At 35.0% G+C, this 21,655-nt stretch overlaps 2 pseudogenes; one reads left to right on the top strand and one right to left on the bottom strand.

The window, feature by feature from the left end:
- Nucleotides 1-3,277: 3,277 nt before the first annotated feature.
- LOC120141981 lies at nt 3,278-6,430 on the top strand (annotated as a pseudogene).
- A 5,667-nt stretch (nt 6,431-12,097) lies between these two features.
- LOC120141982 lies at nt 12,098-13,516 on the bottom strand (annotated as a pseudogene).
- Nucleotides 13,517-21,655: the final 8,139 nt, after the last annotated feature.

The following is a 21,655-nucleotide window of genomic DNA, read 5'->3' as shown; positions in this document are numbered from 1 at the left end:
ACACCAAATCCTCTCAACTTCTCTCAAATACTCTTATATTCTATTTTAACTGTTTAAGATATATTTTATTATATTTAATATTTATTTTAATTTATTTAAGTATTTTTTTTAATATTTTATTTAATTAATTTTTTTGTAGATATAAAATAGAAGGAGGTCTACTTCGCTTGGATGGAAATCATATATCGCGACATTTTGCTGATACGGTAACATTTTACGTTTTAATATAATTTAAATTATTAGTAATATTTATTTATTTATTTAATGTATGATTATTAGTTTAAAAATTAATTTTTGTAATTATTTAATTTTAGGAGAGAGAGCCATTTATTAGATCCTTTTATTAGGAACCTTAAGTTAGTGATACCTAGCCGTCTCTTGTCGTATTTAGTAGAGGCCGGATTCGGTCATATAGGTGATATGAGGGTCACTGTAAGATAGAACCATACTTTATTGTTGCCTTAGTGGAGCGGTGGAGGCCGGAGACCTACACATTCTATCTTCCGTGCAGAGAGTGCACGATTACACTTGAGGATGTTTCTATGCACATGCGGCTTCGTGGATGGAGATGTGATATCGGGGATGGCGCACGGTTCATGAACTGCTTTGTGCCGGACTATCTAGGACGTGTTTTGGAAAGTTTTAACGGTGGTTATTGTAATTTGTTTATCATTTACCATTTAATATTTATTGTAAGTTTGTTGTATTTAAAATTATATTCAAATACCAAATTGTTATTAGTTTGATAAAATTTAATAATTGTGTTCGATAACTTTCTTTAGTTTGTCACTTATTATATCTTTATTATAATCACATATAACGCCAACGTCCAATCTCATATTCTGGTATCATTTTTTAATCTTCATCAGCGATTATCGAATGACAGTAACTTGAAGTAAATGCAAATTAAAGTACAAGAATTCTTATTTGATAAACAACTACATCAGTTCCTCATCAATGTTACTTGATGACAGCAGAAGTTGACATGTTTTTCTAGTGTGTCCTGAGTTTTTACAATGCCACATCTTCTGTCTTGTCTAGATCTTTCTCGAATATCCATATCACAATGAATTTGATTAGATTTTGGACGACTACTCTCCCTCAATAAAGTTGGATTTGGTACAATCAGAAGCCAATCCTGAACCTCATCAGAGTCTTTGTCATTACCTATAGGGGAACTTAAATTCGTATACCTTAAAAATTCATATAGTAGGTATACGGGATCCACAAAACAGTTATAGTCTTGACGTGTATACGAGCAAGTTGCTATCACATAAGAGCATGGATACTTCAGAGCTTGAAAAACCCGCAATCGCACGTTTTGTCCCGAGGATTTACTCTTAACGACACAACTTCAGTCCCTTGAAGAAGTCGCGGCAACTCTGTGACACGAAACATTTCATGTCTTCTAGAGAAGCTTGTTACAGACATTCCATTTGATGCAACAATTTTTTTTGTAGATCTGCAACTAATCTAGGGTGATAGACATGACCGCTTTGCATCCAGGTTTGAGTTTGTCCCCCGAGCTTCACAAAAAGTGCCCCAAATGAAAATATGTAGTTTTACCAAAGTCGCTACAGGTAAGTGACGTGTACCCTTAAGGTTGAATTGATTGTCTCAGCCAAGTTGGTCTTCATGGTCCATATCGATATCCACCATCATATGCGTTCGTTCATATTTCTTTATCGATGAGGCTGATGTAATCGTATACTTCCTCGTTTTTTCGCCGCAAATCTTGAAGCATTGATTCAAATGTTTGAGGAAGTAGTTCGTAACCTGATCAAAAAATATAACTTACTAACTTGCTTTCTTTACAAAATTAAAATGATCGAAAGAAAACAAACTACATTAGTTTCACTTACCCATGCGCACAATTAATTAACTCTCATCGTTCTTCTTGTACCTTCCATGGTACTTCGCAGCAATGTGTCGGGGACAATACCTATGTTGGACAAAGGGTGGTTGCTGCATTGGACCCAAATACTCCATTGCTGCTTTGATCCCAACTCCACGATCTGAAATGACACAGATTTTTTCCCTCGTAATAACATGTGCACGTAAGTTTCGGAGGAAAAAAATCCAAGAATCTGTATCTTCTCATTCAACAAGAGCAAAAGCAACTGGAAGAATGTTGCCATTGCTATTGGACAACTGCCAATAATAAAACTTGCTTGTATTTTCCATACAAGAAAGTCCCGTCGATCTGGATCACATGCTTGCAATATTTGACAGCATTAACACATTGTGGGAAGTCCAAAAAATCCGGTAGAATTGGCATCGATCACGAAGAACTCGATCATTATGGTATGCATAGGAGGTTTCGAAGTCCACAATTGTCCCAGGATTCAACCTCCGCACCAGCCTAAACCAGCCTGGAAGTTTGTTGTAAGATGCATCTCATTCGCCATGAAGTTTGACAATGGCATTTTGTTTTGCGACAATATTATATCTGCAAAAAAATAACTGAAACAAACATGATTAAATAAATAATATATGAACGAAAATATAACACAATAAAATCTTTACACATAAACGTAAATAATTTAAATAATAAATTTTATATTATTACCTGCACCGCAAAAATATTTCAACGTATGCTCCCACTTTTCCCTTGAATTGGCACAGAAATTAATTGAAAAACAATTACTATAATATTTTTTCAAATAATCATAATAAACAATAAGTATAATAAAAAAATATTAACACAATTACATTATAACGAAATATTGAACGAATTTCTGAATTAAATATAAGAGGATTGTCAAGTGTTATTACTGGTTGAAAGGATTGTTGTATTAATTTCTCGGTGAGAGATTATGAGAGAGTTTACGGGGAGAGTGCTATTTATAGCCGAGAGATGCTTTAAAACTGAGAGGTCCGGGTAAATTATGCAAGGCGTATCCATGCACCGCGCCCTTGCATTATGCATGTATGATAATTGAAAAGCGCGTCTCCTGTCCCGCGCTATAGCTCTACGTGGCGTAAGGTGCGCCACAGGGGTCGCGCTTTAGACACGTGGTCATGTCAGCATAAAACGTGCTGCAGGGGGCGCGTCTTACCTCACGTGGTGTCAGATCAGCGTAAAACGTTGTTAGAGCACGCCTTACTGCAAAGGATGTTAGATCAAAAAAAATAATTTGAAGGGTGTCCGACAAGAAAAATGAATGGTAAAATATGATATTCGGGAAAAATGCCCTAGTTGGAGGTGGATATATAATTACGCATTTGTTTCGATCAAAATCTAAAGGGGCTTTTTGTTGATTTCCCGGTTGTGTAATTTCATTCCTTTATTTTATTTCCCTCATTTCTCTAAAGTAGTTAACTCACGAACTCTTCAACTCAAACCTCTCTTCTGTTCTCTTTCACATTTTCACAGTTTCACTCAGATTTCTTTTAGGGGGGGGGAAATGGAACCCAGAGAAGTACAAAGCCCGGCAGGGGGATTACAGGTACAACAACAACCGCAACACATGGTAATGGGCAAACGTCTTCCTCCTACCCTTCAAACTCCGCCTTGATCAACTCCAATCCAACGCCTAACGTCCCTCCTCCTTTCCCTTTCAACTCACTAACTTCGCCGGTGCCGCTGCAGCGTCATCAGCAGCAAAACCAAAACCAAAACCAACATCAACAAGATCAACATCAACAGCAACCTAAGCCCTTTGATTCTATGAATTCAGCCGGTTTTTAATGAATCGCCGCAGTTTAGGTATAATACGGAGCCGGCGATGAAGAAGAAACGAGTAGGCCTAGAAAGTATGCTCCCGATGGTAACATTGCACGTTTACAACTGGCACCAACCCCTCCGATTGCTTCTAACTCGGCGAATCACGGCGAAGGCGAATCCGTCGGTTTAGGGAGTAATAGTGGTGTTGCTGCCGGTGTGCTGTATCTGAACCTCCGGCTAAAAAGAACCGTGGAAGGCCTCCGGGTTCTAGCAAAAAGCAGATGGATGCATTAGGTAACTAATAGTTGCAATTTGCTTATTATGTCATTTTTTTTCGGGGGATAAGTTTTGTGATTCTGGTTATTCTGTAGCAGGGGGAGTTGGAGGGGTGGGATTTACTCCTCACGTGATTACCGTGGAAGCCGGCGAGGTGAGTTCCATTTACATGAAATTGTAATGGTTATCATCTTAGATGAAGATGAGAATATTATTATTGATCTTGGCTGATATATATTGGGAATGATAAAAAGTTTTTTTAGATTGTAATTCAATTGTTTAAATCCCGTGTAGTGGAATCATCCATACTTTGTGTTAGTACCATCAAAAAGAACATTTTCAAACCCTTCATAATACAACTCTAGAATTATGATTTGTGGAAATGATTGAATGGAAAAACAGCTCATCCTCTAGCTAAGTGGGCTTTATGGTGAATTGGTGATCATGTTTAGCTCGAACTGTATTTTTGCATGGTCCAATGCTGTGTTGGCTCGGAGTAAATTAAGCTCGAGCATGTGGAAGTAGCTTATGTCCTGAATGTTAACTCCCCTCCCTTTTTTTGTCGTCGTCAAAGGGTAAATATCCATTGATTGTTTAATGCAATGCCTCTTCCAGTCAATAACTTGAGGCAAAATGCATAATCTTATTCCATTAAAGGTTGATATGCTTAAAAAGTACATCATGGCGACAAACTTGCAAGACTATTCTTTTTTGCAAATGTTCTTGACTATCAGATCTTATCTTTATAGTGCTTTAATTATTGTCCTTTTCATTTACAGGATGTAGCATCAAAAATTAGGCTTTTTCACAGCAAGGACCGCGCACAGTCTGTATTCTCTCCGCAAATGGTGCCATCTCTAAGTCCACTCCGCCAACCTGAAATGTCTGGTGGTACAGTGACATACGAGGTACTTCTAATATCAAATATCAATATATAGAATCCATCTGATAAACTAAACTTAAGTTTGAATGAGATGCATCTGCTCAGCACCTTAACTTAGATAAATTGGATCGCATCCATGTTTCCAAGGCTGCTGGAGTATAAACATTTTTACTTTCATTTTGACAGGAAAAAGTATTAAAAGTTTCCTCTCTATTTATGTATGTGTGCTTGCATAATGCTCGCAAATATCAGATGGTGTCTTCCTCACTAATAATAATTTCTATATGTTTTATTTTGATTTTTAAAAGAATTTTTTTTTACGAATTATAAGTTTCTTATTGCATGTTAGTATCCCAGTCCAAGCAAAAATAAAACCATCGGTGCATCAATTTATGTATATAGATCTGAGGGGATAGTGCTATCCATCTCTTGCATCATTTAGCTTAGTGGCTCAGTGTCAAGAAGACCAGGCAATTATTGATTGTGTTAGTTGCATTAGACGAAGGTTTGAAGTATACCCTCTAGTTCAAATTGATCTGTGAAACAACAGAAGATAGTGGAACAAGAGAACAAATTTGTCTGGTTTTGGATGGAACCAGATTTGTGCGTGTGGTCGTTCTAGATGGACTTGTTCCTTGGATACAATTATTAGTCATGACCCTTCCACTACTAGCTAGCTTAAGTAAGGTTTTGAGAAAGGGGGGAATGGTTGCGCAAGCATGTTGGCTGCTTTGAAATTATACACAATTTTAGCAGTTTTGACTTGGTTTTCCTTGATCATTTTCTACACATTTTTAAATATGGGAACATTTTTTTACTTGCAGGGCCGCTTTGAAATTATTTCTTTATCAGGTTTCCTTCTTGCTTTCTGAAAATAACGGTAGTCGTAGCAGGAGTGGTGGTTTAAGCGTCTCCTTGCTGGATCCGATGGTCGAGTATTAGGTGGTGGAGTTGTAGGGATGCTACGGGCAGCATCACCTGTTCAGGTATTTCTCTGTTTTTCTAATTTGTATATGCTGAAAATTTTGCTACATGCACATCTCAAAATCATTAAGTAATTTCGGATCAAGGCTTGATTGAATCAAGATTTTTCATGTCAGACATCATAGTTGATGAATAAGCATCTGGGTATATTGTCAGGTTAAGACAAAGATATCAATGTACTTCATTCTTGGTTTTGTGACTTCTTTCTTTCTACTGTCAGGTCATTGTTGGCAGCTTATTGCCGATGGAAAAAAACAGAGCTCAGATGCTTTCAGAACAGGACCATCATCAGTACTAGCATCGAGCATGCTCATTTCGGAGCTCCAGGATGACAAGCGGCCCTCCATCACAAGGTGGCTCAAGTGAGTCGTCTGACGAGAATGGTGGTAGCCCTCTTAATCGAGGGTCTGACTTCTACGGCAATTCTGCTCCATCAATCCATAATAACAATGTGCAAATGTACCAACTTTGGACTGACCACAGTCAAGAATGAAGGTGCTTCGGAACTAAAAACAGTAGAGCACATCGGGACGCCGACTCGGTGATTGTTCTTACCATAACAGTTCCAAATGCTAACATATGCATTAAAGAATAGAAATGGTAGAATCATTTTCATCGTAGATCAAGTTATATCAGTTATGTTTTTGTGTAGTCCATAGTGGAAATTGTTGTCACCATTGACCCAACTCCTGGTTCGGATAATGTATTTTGCTTATGGTAAACGTGTCATCACCGCCATTTTGGGAGCCATGATTACACAATGTATTACTTTCGAATTAGTTGTTGATGACAGAATGTAGGCTATTGAAACTGTCAGTTTTTTCTATCTTTACAATCTCACAGATCAGGATGTTCGATGAAATGCCGCAAGTCGCATTTACTTTATTACTACATTTTTTTGACCTTATTAGCCTCGTATATTTTGTGAAGGAAAATACGTAACGCATAAATTTCAACGAACCTCTAGTATTATTATTACAATAACTTCGATGGCAACGCCTTACGCGGAGCTCACACGTGTTGATGTCGGTAAGGTATTGGTGAAAGTTCCTATCAAGTCCCTATATTGTAGGGACTGAATCAATTTAGTCACTCTATTATTAAATGAAACAATTATAGTATAGGGTCTGAATCAATAATTCATTTAATCATAGAGAACATATAAATTGATCCAATTAATAGTATAGAAACTGAATTGGTATAGTCCCTATGATAAAGTGACTTGATAAGTACTTTCACGGTAAGATATTAGAAAATTGTATTTCTTTCACGCGCCTTCATGTGGCAATGCCTTTGCACCAAAGTCAGTGTTACCTGCCAACTATAACTGCACAAAAACGAAACATAATTTCAATGACTTAACTTTTCTATTAAACTTTTTATGATCACAAAAATACTAACGTTTCCACCATTTATGGTGTCATCCAATTTGAACCCAAAGGTAAAAAAGGAACTTCATCCTAAGCAATGCAATTACCAGAAAGAAAGAAAAAAGCAATGAAACGTAGCGTAGCGGCAGAACTTGTCCTAAATACCGACTGTTGAAAGAACCGCGCCGGTGAATGAGTGTGACAGTTTGCTGAATCCGGCATGTCTTATTCAAACTCCTACTACCAAAAAGATAAGCTGTAAGACATGGCAACGGCTCTTTGGCCAGCAAAATACTCCCATTTATCTCTCCCTCTAGCCGTTGCTTGGTCTTATCAATCCCAAGAACTCGTCAATTACACTTCCTTTTCACATTCATATAAATACTCCATTTCCTACCTATAATCCACAATATATATCAACCCCATTCACATAGTTTCAGATTTGGGTTATTACTTGTTTCTGTTCATGGATTGCTTGGTATTGCCCGTTTGTTTATTGCGAAAGCGCAGCAGCACGAGATCACGCTAGCGAGGCGCAAGTGACGGTGGTTGTGGGGAAACAGAAACGGGAATTTTTGGTAGACCGTTTTGTGCTGGAGAAAAGTCCGTTCCGGGTTTTGATTGAAACGATGAAGAAAGGGTGTGGTGGAGTAATGGACGGAAGAAGGGAGAAGAAGAAGAAGAAGAAGGTGATATTCGTGGACGTGGATGATATCTTGTTTGAACACATGCTTTGGTTGATGAACAACGATCGCTCTTCTCTGTTTCAGCTTAATCTCGAGGAGATTATCGACTTCTATGCTCAATTAGAACTCAAATTCTTTTTGATTTTTGTTTCTTGTAGTCTTACTAATTTCAACTTATATATAATGTAAACACAGTAAAAACAGAAGCAATACCAAATCTCTCTCTTCTTCTTAATTCAGCCATGTTCTTAAATAAGTTAAATTTAAATATCAATTTATATAAAACATTAAACTTAGTTACATGATCAGACCAAACAAAATCTAAATATTATACTAAATATTGAAGCCAAATTTGAATACCAAAATACATGTTTAACCTTTATATGCCATCATACTTATATAATTTACATAGAGTTGCGGGGATTCATCCAACCAATGTCCTAAGAATACAATTTTCTTTGCCAAGTAGAATTAAAAAAAAAAGGTACTTTATTTTACGAGTTGAAATATTTTAATCTCTATCATTTTAGTTTGAGGTAAAAGAAAAATTCTTTTTAAATGAAAATCAATAATCACTAAACAATCAATATTTTAATATAACAATTTTTATCTTAAAATGAAACATTAAGAGTTAAGCGTTCTAACAAAAAATATATATATTAAAATAACTATTTAATTAAACATTAGAAGCCTTTTTATCCTAAAATTAAACATTAAAAACCCAAATATTCTAAAAAAAAAAAGATTACGACAATCATATAATCAAACATTAAAAATCAGTTTTTGATATTATGTCAATCCACAATTTAAACTACTTTCCATCTTTGTCATTGATAGGGAAAGGAAAAGAAGAAGGGTGATTAACGTACAAAAACAAGGTTGTCAGGTTGTCATTTTAAGCTCGTGAGTTTTCAATTCGAGTCAAGTTCAACTTTACATTTTTCAAATGGAGTCGAATTCGACTAGGATTGTTTATAGCCCAACTTCCTGTACTCATTTTATATCTTTTGAATGTGATGGGTCTGAGTTTTGATTCTTTTATTCAGCCCAATGGGTTTTCTAATCAGTCCAAGTATTGGTGTACCAAAACCCAAGATTGCATTGTTCTGATTGTCACTTAGGCCTTGGTTTTCTCAATGACTTTAGTTTCAATTGACCTGCCACTTCAATAACTGAATGTGGATGAGGGTTAGGAGCCACTGGGTTCGCTTTGGGAGTGTGGGTTTGCTGTGCATTGGTGACTCCGTCAATGATGTTGGAGTTGTTATTGTTTGCAAGGAATGCTTGAGGGTATGTATGAGGCAGGGAGTGCCTCTTATTAAACTATAACTCAATTTTCTTTCTTCGTTTCATGCGTTCTTCACCAATTTTGTGATTGACGCAAATATTGTAAATTATGATAGTACGATGAATATGTGTTCTAGCTTAGCATGCCATAGATAAGTGATTGGAAAATGCATGTGGTGATATATTAGTAATATATGCCATAGATAACTAATTGGTGTTAAATGAATACTAGGGTAAAGTATATAAATGGTCCTTTGACTGTAGGATATTGTTTTGTTGATCCAACTATTAAAAGTTAAAATAGTCCTTGATTATAGGGAGTTCTTTGTCGAGTCCTCCGACTATTAAAGTTACAAAATGGTAACCTGACTATTCATTATTCCAAACTCGTTCTTTTCGTTAAAAATTTGACGACAATCTGAGCTGAAAATTAACATGTTGACTGAGATATGAAAATGATATTATAATCTCAAACGACTTCATATGTCATCGGCATGTTAACGTCCATTCCGACGATAGCTAATTTTTTAATGGAAAGGACGAGTTTTAAACGTAATGAATAGTTTGATGACCATTTGTAACTTTTAATTGTCGAATGACTCAATAAAGCAATGTCATACAATCAGAGGACCATTTTTGTACTTTACCCTAAATACTACTAATGTTTTATTGATATTAGAGTATCCAAGTGATAATAAAGTAAGTTGGTGTAAAATTATGTCATTTTGGATGAGTTATAAAATTGGTAAATCATGTTGAGAAATGCTAAAGATTACCAGGTAAGTGCTAAAATAGGCTAAGTAAGATAGCTTGGTGTTAAATGATTTCAATGAACTCCAAACAAATTGATATTGTGGTGAATGTGACTTGCTGCTTGATTTAGATATCAATATGGCATAGTTAGAGTCATTTATAAAGTCCACTGCTTCAATGAGCAGTCTCCAGTTTATACGGCTATCATTCTGCTAATTTATATTTGCATGTGTTGAGTATGGTAGTCTTTGTTAATTCATTATGCATTTAATTTGGCCTTTGATGGTATGTCAACGTGCTTTTATTTCCATGCGAGACTGCTTCGGTTTGTCTAAGGTGCTGTTATTCGATTATGCCCATGTTTTCTCATTTGTTTTAGCACAGCGATATCTAGTGTTCAGAGGTTTCTGATGTTCAAACTTAAGGTTATTCGTGTGAAAGTTGGGTTAATGACGATGTTTTTGACGTAGCGGTTCGAGATCTACAGCGGCTTTCGTCGACAATGAACTTGGTTGTTTGTACGTGTGTTTTCTTTTGTCTACTCTTGTGCAAGTGTAGTCCATGTCTGTCGATCTGGTTATGCAGTTTAAATAATTCACATCATTTGGTGAGTTTCTGCCCGGACGATGTTTTATTTTGGGCAGTGGAATAGTCTTATGTTTTGTTTTATTCTTTCCTTGGCGTGATTCGGGTGTGTATAGTTAGTTATTTGTTGAATTCTTTCGGTACCGACCAAAAGTCTATTAGTTGGTGTATGATATCTGAAATGTGGGTTCAGTGATCGTAGTTTTGTCTTTTCTTCCATATAAATTTAGAGATTTTTAACGAGTATACAATTTGAGTTTTGGGTTGCGTATGTTTAAATTCTAATAAAATCATATTTGTCGAGAAAAAGAATTGCAAAAAAACTTTTAGAACTTGATACTGTATCTTTGGTCATGTGTATTTTTTTAGTATCGACTATGTTTGTATATCAAATGTAGAGTATATTATAAATATTTGAAGGATATATTAAGTTTCGGGTTCAACCAAAGGTGTTCCGAAATGTCTAAAATAGCATATTTTAGACACCTAGACAACAAAGTATCAATACCTAGATTTTTTAACTTAATTGGTCCTGATACCTTGATAAATATTAATACTAAGTTAGGTATCTATACCATGTACCATGGTATCAATACCACATTTTTTATTTTCATAATTTTGTCAATTAATGTCTATTTAATTCATTTTTCTGAATTAATAATTTAGAAAATAAAGTGTTTAACAATATACTAAATCAATAAAATGCAACTTTTAGGTGAGCTTCAAACTTTTATATTAATTTTGAAATATACTTTATTGTAAATTATTAAATTACTATTGACATTTATAGTTAATAATATATTAAAATGAAATTTAAATTATATTTTTTGAATTAATCATGGTATACGATCTATTGACCGATTAATTCAGATCGGGTATTGCAGAGACGATGACGACTATCCCAATCCAGTTTGCTCAATTCACAAATGCCAAGGTTCGAACCATTGACTTTACTTAAAAGAATATGTCTCTTCCCACTAGATCATATGGATGTTGGTAATATTTAAATTATTTTACATGAAATAAACATTTATATTAATTAAATAGAAACGATTTAACACGTAGATATACATACACATAATCTATGTGCTGAAGAAATCAGTTAGATATCAAACACGACGAGAATGTAGATAATAAATCGAGTCATTAAAAATATGATTTAAATGTTAATTAATTAATTTTCGCTATCAATAAAACACCTAATTGATAAATGAACCAATGAAGATGAAGAGTGATGTTCTTAGTAAATTAATATTTGAAAAGTTTTTAATCTAATCTTACATGATTTCTAACTTTTCTTGCCTACATCTATGAGATATAATTTGTTTATGAAATGTAATATCAATCCTCACAAACTGAAGATACTAAACAATATCCAAAATCTGGAAAGCAAACAAGAAGGCACTATATCAATCCACGAGATTATTTAGAAAACAATGTTCAAAACGAGTATGTTGATCGATATTGTTGATCAGTAAAGTGATAAACAGAGTACATAATCATATTTATCAATGAAAAATCAGTACAAAACCATAGGCAGTAAGCTATATCAGACTGGGTCAGTAAATTTCTTGCCTGACTGAAGATGATGATCATAAGGATTGGTGGTTATATTTAGATGTGTGCTTTGTTTTAATTTGATGAAAGAAAGAGGACAAGTTCATATATGTTGGGTGAAAAGGAGATGAAAGACTGATAGTGATTCAAAAGGACAGGGGAAAACCCTAGTTGATCTGTTAGTAACACTGCAATTCGATCACTAATAAGTTAATACATCAAACCAATTGCTTATAGAGAAAAGAAAGTTCCTGCCAAAGAAGTATTTTCAGAAATCATAGATTCATCCTAAAAAACAGAGATTAACAACAACATAATATGAAGAAGAAGAAGCATGATGATGACCTTTATGATCCGAGAATCCCATGTTTTCCTAATGGAAACTGCTTCTCAAAAGGGAGGCCTAACGCCACCCGAGTTTCCTGCCCAGCCTTCAACCGGTAACTGGGCATGATTAGGCTGCATATTGACAGGAAAATTGAAGAAGGGCAAACCCCCAGCACGACCTGCCGTGTCAGAAAACAAATTATTATCCCCGTTTCCGCCGCCGCTGCTTTGCAGCTGCAGCTGGTCATCTTCTTCCAAGGGCAACCTTTCATAGGCGACATTCGAAAACGACGAAGCTATAACAATAACAGGCCCTGCCGTCATCAGTTCCCGACCACGTTCCTCCCACAATCTGTCCTTGTCCGCCTGCCAAAAAGATTGTCAAACTAGTGGCACCCGGAGGAGCCGGTGGTGGCAAAAAGGAACCCGAAAGTGATAATATTTCAAATCTGCCTTGAAGGCTAACTACAGCTCCAGCTGCAGCTGGTTGCCTAATGCTCACGTTGGTCACCGTACCATTCCCGCTCAATATACATATTCCCCTCTGCCTTCTCCGAGCATAGTTGGCGATACAGTCAAACACATCACAGCCGTTCCCGACTTCAAGGATGTGCGCTCTGAGCGTGTTCGCACTCTCGTGTGATGATGATGGGAGGCTTTGGTTTGTTCTTGGAACCCGGAGGACGGCCTCGTTGCCTACGGGATACGAGGTCATTCGAGTTGACTAAGTCGAGGCCCAGGTGAGAGACATCGTCCTGGTAAGCGCACCACCACCGACACCGTTGTTCGAAGCTTCGTTGTCTTCCGGTTCAGGTTGGTGTTGGAGGTGAAGGTCTGGCCTTTGAAGCTGATTAACATAGCGAAAAGCACTACCTAAATCAAGACCGGCCATACCAGCATCAAAGGACAACAGAAAACGAGGAATAACAAAGGATTAAAAAGTAACAAAAATAAAACAAAAATTCTTAATTAACTGTATAAAAATTATGGGTTCAGATTAAACAACTTTTTTTCTGTGGTGGGTTTTGTTTAATATAAGAGATTAAGAGAAATATATAAACAAAAAGAAAAGAGAAAGATGTTAAAAACAAGAAGAAAAGGAGGATTGGGTGAAGCTGAAGTAAACGCGAAGGCGAAGTAGAAGAAGAAAAGGGTGTAGAACGACGCATACATTGGATTCCTGGCCACGTGTGAACTATTAATTTATATCATATAATAAAATTAGCTACAAAACAAGTTTATTAAATGTAATATATATTTAAATAACTAGGTAATAGATATGTTTGATCCATCTTTGATTGATTGATTACTTAATTAATAAATTCAGTTAAGTTGTCAATAAATAAATTGGTAAACTACCTATTTGGTCACCCATCTATTACTTATTTTCTATTTTGATCATTTAATAATTTTTTTAAAATATAAACAATATTATGTATTAATTTTGTTTTGATCCTTTGTCTTTACAACAACAACAACAACAACAAAACCCAATTCCCATATGTATGGGGTAAGGGAGAGGTAGGGTAGTAGGCTGCCCCCAACGCCAGGTTGAGAATAGCTTCCGTGAAAGACCTCCGGCAGTCAGAAAATTAAAAATATAGATAAAATGCAATGCATGTATAAATAATTACATAAATACATAGCTAAACAGTATTCATATGCAGTCATTAATATCATATGTGCTTCTGTAATGGGGAGTAATCCCTGCAAAATAATCCCTGCGAAAGAATCTCTGCATATAGACAGAAACATAAGACCGGCTAAATTTAACAGAGGAAACATGACGAGAATGATACACATAAGACAATTATAGCAAGCCCAGTTCTAATCTTTCATAAATACCAATAACAGAAAAGTATAAAAAGTAAAAGTCATGGAAATTACTACAAATGTATTTAAAAGAAGACAAAGATGATACACCCTATAGATGTGACCCACACTACTCGACTACCCTAGTCTTAAGCCTCCATAATTTCCTATCATAGGTCATGTCTTCGGTAAGGCCTAAATCCATCAAATCAGATCTCAAGCAGTCTTCCCACTTCCGCCTTGATGACATGACATTATTATTATTATTATTATTATTTATTATTATTATTATTATTATTATTATTATTATTATTATTAATTTCAATCCTGACATAATATTACCTTATGATGACATATCAACATTATTTTTTGACGGCATATGATTAACACAAAATTAAAACGTAACATTAATATGTTTTAAAAAAATAATAGTGAAATGATCAAAACAAAAATTAAATAGATGGGTGACTAAATAGAGAGTTTACCCTAAATAAATAGATGGTTAGAGATCGGCAATTCTAAACGCAGCATATAATCATATATAACAAACACGATTTAAATTTGGTGTATCCTTCTGCTTTTGTATATATAATATATGCTTTTTGGGAAGAAAAACATATATAATTTATGATTTAATAATTCACATTTTGAACCGGATTTAATCAACTTTCGCATACGCAGCCCAACATTAAAAATAAAATATTACTAATTATTATGGGTCATATAGAGTCAAATAAATAATATTATTATATTTATATTAAATTATATAACACATTCATAAACAGTGAACCATTTTCTGTTGTTTTGTAGTGTCGGCATTGGAATTTGTTTTGTGTATAATTTATAAGAAAATTATTTAATACATTGATTCAAAAAAATATTGAACTCTAAATTTTAAATAAGTCAAAATAACATTAAAATGGATAAAATTTTATAAAACTTGATATCAAATAATTATTTAATAAAAGCTTTTGCAAGTACTAACAGAGGGATGTTAGTTTCATGCACGTGCGAAACATGTGATTAAGTCAATCAATTATTGAAAAAAAAATCATATAACATGTTTTTTAATAACGAATATATTTATTACAAATAAACTTAATATTAAACATGTGGACAAATCATTTTAGCTATATCGTTTTTTTTATAAAAAATTATAAAATGTTGAAATTTCTTCAATAGATTTGATTCATACCTTTTAAATCTAATCTGAAAATAAATATAAAAATGTATTATATGAACAAAAATAAGAATAAAATTTAAAAGCTAAGAGTAAAAAACAAAAGTTAAAAATTTAGTGTAGCAGTTAGAAGCATGGTCATAAGCGTAAGTGAAAGTTTGGTGCACGTGAGTCTCTTGAGCACGTGTTAAGAGGCCCAAACATCAATGTGTTTCCATGAGACATTTAGGAGGCGTTTGGTTCATGCTACCGTTTGGTTGACAAATATTTTCAGTCCCTTGGTAATAAGTTATTCTTAACAATAGTATTTTAGGGTATATTATCGGGAATGTGATTACTCATTCCCTTGGATATTGTTATATTCCCGATGTTTTGGACTAAAATGCCCTTAATTTTTTCTCTCTCAAAAATATCATTCTTCTGTAATTGAATAAAAAAAATTATACGAAGGTTAAATTACAAATTTATCCTTAAACTATTTTAGATTTACAAAAAAGTCTATAATTAGAATTTATATGAAGTTTAGGGGTTAAAATAAAATTTTACAATTTCATTAAATCTATTTATCTTTTCAATTTTGTAAAAAAATTATGTAAATTTTATGAATTTAAATTTTTTAAAGAAAATATATAAATTAATTATAGTAATATTATAGTAGAATTCAACTTTTAAAAAAACAAATATATAATAAGGATAATTTGGTAAAATATACATTCCAATAATATTTTATTCCTTTAACCAAACACTATAATCTTACATTCCTGCTAAAAGAACCAAACACAAAATACAACATTCCTAGTAATCTTATTCCCGCCGATAATCCTATATTTCGTGAACCAAACGCACCATTAAGGTTTCGGGGTTTCCCTAATTCCTCGCTCCCACGTGACGGTTGACACCACTTTCTGTTCTGGCGTTTGCCATTAGCCTATTGGTTCAAGTAAGTTCTACTATGAGGCTGTTAAAATACGGTTAATAAACGACGTGATCAGTTAAAAGCGTTATCAGAAATAAGTATTCACTAGAAATGTTATTTGTCTTGATAATAATAATGATAATAACCGGAAATGTTATCGTTGTATGTAAAATGGGGCAAGAAAATATTGACTTTAGTAATTTAGGTTAAAAACTGAAAACATTATCAATCGTAGTAACATAATAGGTTGCATCTAAAATATTATAAACGGTAAGAAAATAAATCAATTACATATTTTGTTATTAATATTATCAACATATAGTATGTTACGAGAGTTTAAGCTGATGGAACTTTAGAAATCTCACAATAATAAAATAAGATAATCACATATTTTATTATAAATATTTATTAACATATTAGGTTGCGTCTAAAATGTTACCAAAGATTAAACTGATTGGGCCTTAAAAATCCTACGATAACAAAATAAGTTAATTACTTATTTGTTACTGAAGACACTCGATTTCGTCTTTTGTTATTAATATTATTATATTATTATGTAATATTACAAACCATAGTGTATAATTATATTATTAACTTTATTTACATTTTTACAGGCCCCAAAATCAAATAAAATGGCCCAACAACGGCCCAAACAAGGTCCAAGCTAGCCCGTTCCAAGCCAAACCCTAGCAACTTCTCTCTCACCAGTGCCGCATCTCCAAGCAACCTAGGTTCCCCCCACGTTGCATGCCACCAACCCCGATTTTTTCGGCGCAAGGACAACACGAAGATCCTTCAGTAACAACCCACAATCGATCATCTCGATTCAACAGAAAACCAATAGCAAATGTTAGTTTTTAACTAGGAATCAAATACCCAAAAATAGGATGGCTTGAATATTATAAATAGCATGTAATCCTTACTGTAATGGTCACGATTGATATATACAAAGCATACACAATTTTTTTAGCGGAAATACTAGGAACATACGAGTAAAAATACGAATATTCGAAGCAACCCAAGCATTATTCTTGCAATATTTCGAAAGGAAAGGTAAAAAGTTCTGACCTTTTTTGGTTTCCTTGCATACGTGTGGTCTCGATTGAATTTGCTTTCTCTATCTGGTTGCACAATAACCCAAAGAACGTTTGGCCGAGGACCCGGAGAGGGGGTTTTCGAAACGAACAACTCAGATACCCCTCTTGAGGCCATTTTTCAAAAAACAAACACGATTTTTGAGTTGTGGGTGAAAAGGGCTTTTAAAAAAATATTTTTTTGGTGGGCCACCGCTGATGAGCGGTGGTCGGCGTCGATATACGGCGGTCGACGAGGCGGTGGCCACCGTGATATGGGTTTCGTACGGTGGCTGTTCTTCAAGATGAATAACAACCTAAGAACATTTCAGAGAAAACAATGGTTAGCGTTTTGATCCTGGAGAGGGGATGTGAGAATTATGAAGCTTGTTTATGAAAAGTAGCTTATATACTCGGCCCATGGCCGATCCAGGACCCGACCCGCACCAGATGAGGATCTGCGTGTTTTTACCTCTAAAATGGATAAATCCTGTTTCGGTCTCGTTGTTTTTAAAGTGTTCAATTTGCCCCAAACCGAATTTGATTCCTTTTTTAATTTACCCCTTAACTTTGTTTCTGTTTTAATTTAATCCTTGCTATTATTATATATCATATTTTCATTATTATATTTTATTCCCTTATATTTATATATATATATATATATATATTTAGCATACGTTTTTATTTTTTAGCTATTACTATTATCATTTATTTTTACTATTAACGTATGTATATATATATATTATTATTTTTTTCCTTTTTATTATTATTACCATCATTTTATGTATATATTATTTATTTATTTATTATATATATATTTTTCTTCCTTAATTTATTTATTTCATTCCATATTAATATGTATGTTTATATATTTTTATTATTTTATTTTCTCTATATCTATCTTTTTACCGATTTTTAATTTTTTCACTTTTATTTATTTAATTCGTACGTATATATTTATTTTATCATTTTTATTGTTTATATATATTTTTTCTATGTAATATTTTTTTACATTATTACATATTATATATATTCTTCACACATTGGTTATATTCATTTTTACCTTTACTTTTTTATTTCATGTATTTTCTTTATTTTATATTACTTCCTTTATTCCATTCGTTTTTGTATTTTCTTCATTATTTATTTTCGTTTTTTCTTCTTAACACATTTTTTTGACTTTTAAAGGGTACGTTTTCAATCAATAAGAGGTAAGAAATTTGGATCGTCATTTTACCTTTTAATTTAAAGTTACATTTTTCTTAACTAAAGACGACTGGAAATTACATAGTACCGAAAGGGTATTTCAAGGGTGCTAACCCTTCCTTGACTGTAACCGACTCCCGAATCTGACACATCACTGGTAAGACGCAGGTCAGGTAAGAAATAAGGTACCCGGTCAACCAATTTTCTTTAAAATAAATGATATGTGGCGACTCCAATCCATTTAATCCAAGTCGAAGCCCAATTCCATGTCCAACCGAAAGACGGTTCCGACAGCTTGGCGACTCCACTGGGGATACAGGTAAGTGAGTCAGGCTAAGGTAATTTCCAGTTGTCTTTTTAACGAAAAGGGTAGGCTTAAATTTTTAGGTAATATTTCGATCCTTTTTACTTACTTTTGATTATTTTTTGAGTAAATAGTTGTACTAATCGTTTTCTCATGATTTAAACCTTCAAAGTTTTTTTTTCACTTAAGGCTCTAAACCCGAGCTCCGAACCCGTTTTTTAAGTGGGGGTGAAAGCAACGCATTCGTGTGAATTTATTCATCGCATATGCGTAGCAAGTAGCCTTCGGGATTCATATACCTTATGTCTTCGTGTGAATTTATTCTCCGCATAGACATAAGGGAATGTGTCCTCTCGAGTTTAACTTAGTCCACACAAGCCTGTGATCGGTTTAGGACTAAGGGTCTGGTAAGCCCAAGGGGGCGCCAGCAAGGAGAACTCGGATACCTTTTTTTAGAACCTAAACCGGGAGACTATGGAGAATTAGAGCCTACCCCGAAACCACATTCCAAAACCTAGGATATTTTTACCCTAACCATGTTTCTTTTTTGTTTCTTTCCCTTTTGTCATTTTATATTTATTTATTTTTATTGTACTAACTTTTTGCATGTGTTTATTTTTTAGCATTTGCATCATAACACGAGGCCATTAATCCTTAAAAAGCATTTATTACACACAAAATAATCTGAACAAATGGACAAAGGTGTTGTAATACAAGATATTAAAAACCCTGAGGTACGACTATGGTCCGAGAAGACTCAGAAGGAAAATGGAGACAGTCTTAAAAGAAGCTATGTGTCAGAGCTGGTCAGCTATGCCTCTATCAGCCTAAAATAGAATGACGTGCAAGAGCTTCGAGACATCTGGTACAGTTGGAAGAATGATCAGAAACATAAGTTCAGCCAACGGTACGGTGACATTGCACTTTTGCTTCATATCAAGACCGATGAGCCCTTAATCAGAGCCTTGGTTTAATTTTGGAACCCGGGATAAAATTGTTTTACTTTTAATCAGGAGGACATGATGCCCACAATTGAAGAATACACTACACTGTTACACTGTGAAAGTATCAGACTAGAGAGGGCCTACCTTAAACACATTAAAAGCCAGCCTTTCAAGAATGCACTAGCCAAAGTTACCGGGGTTGACGAAAAATGGGTAACTGATCGGGCTCGATGTAAAGGCAATGGGGAGGGAATTGCTTGGATTCATATCAAGCAACTGATGAAGAACCATCCCGATGAGTGGAAGGCAATAGACCTGTTTGCATTGGGTCTGTATGGTTTGATTATATTCCTGAAGACTTCGGGTTACATTGATGCTGCTGTGGTAGAGCTGTTTGAACAACTCCCGAAGCGTGTCAACCCAGCACCAGCCATCTTAGCCCCAAAACCTTTCGATCTCTCAACCATTGCAGAAGAGCTAGCGGAGTAAGATTCGTTGGGTGTACTCAGCTCCTTCAAGTCTCGATCCACAACCACTTTTGGAAGACTAACGGGGTGGCCTATCGCCAGTTCAGCACTACCTATTCACCTTTGGAAGAATTCATCACTAGGAAATGGCATGAAGGTGCTTCAAAAGAAAAGTGGATGAAAGTCTTTACACATCTTCAGGATCGGGATATTACATGGAGAGCCCCTTGGTTGTTCATCGGTGATGTTATTTTTCGATGTGGAGATTCTGACACTATGACCTTACTCGGACTTTGGGGTGCAGTTGGGTGTGCTCCGTTGTTAGCACTTAGACAGTATGGGGCACGTCAGTTTGTCCCAGCAATAAGCGGACTAACTAAATCAGAGTTTGTGTATAGCGGTGACAACTATAAGAAGATGATCAAGGAAACAGCTGATTCGTGGAAGAAAGTATTCCGGATGGATGTTGTAGCTGCTAGAGACATGCTTACTCCAAATTATGTGGAGTGGTGAAGGCTGAGAAAGAATGATAACATCCCGGTGCCAGACTGTGAGAACACCCGGACCATGGAGGAACATCTCAGGCCTGTCCCTTCCGGACTTGAGATAGCCAAGGCAGAGTTTGAAGCTGTGAATAACGAGCTGAAACAGAAGGTTAAGGAACTCGAAGCTGAATGTTATCAATGGAAGCTCGATGCCGACTCTCATAATGATAGAGCAAACAAACTGGAAAGAGAACATAAAAGAGTCCGTTTTGAGCTCGAAGATTTGAGAAAAGGGTATCAGGATAAAGTAAATGATAACTCCAAGTTGAAAGTAACCTCTGAATACTGGAAAGATGAGGCTCACAATCTGAAAAGGAAGTTCGAGGGGCCTGATAATAGAGCTTGAAAGGAAAAGCTGAAGACTGCTCAAAGGCGTTTAGCAGGCAGTCAACATCAGAACCAACGCTTGAGAATCTGAGTGGCTGACTTAGAGAAACAACATGAAAAGGATGGCAAGACAATAGCTGAATTAGAAGCTATTGTAGATGGGTTCAAGAGGCAAGCGAACGAGCTCCAGATAGTGCCTTTCGATGGACGTTTACAGTGGCATTTCCGTTGGGAGCAAGCACAACGAAGGGTAAGGGCCAGAGATGCCACCATTCGAGATTTCCTGGAACAAGTACAGAAGGCAGCTCGTCATCTTCACGGCCTGGCAAGGGAAGTAGGAGTGGTTCGACAAGGCATTCAACCAGTGACAGATGTAGGCAGAAGACTAGTCAACCTACTAGAAGTTGTTAGGGGTATAGAGGATTTAGTCCGAATGTACCTTTAATTTGTTTTTATGTCTCTTAAAAGATAAAACATTTTGTCTGAATAAGGATTGTTTATAATAA

The sequence above is a fragment of the Hibiscus syriacus genome, unplaced genomic scaffold, assembly GCF_006381635.1.
Source record: "Hibiscus syriacus cultivar Baekdansim isolate YM2019G1 unplaced genomic scaffold, ASM638163v2 tig00110818_pilon, whole genome shotgun sequence".
Classification (NCBI taxonomy): domain Eukaryota; kingdom Viridiplantae; phylum Streptophyta; class Magnoliopsida; order Malvales; family Malvaceae; genus Hibiscus; species Hibiscus syriacus.
Note: the sequence above shows the minus strand (reverse complement) of the source record. Positions and strands in the feature narration are given on the sequence as shown.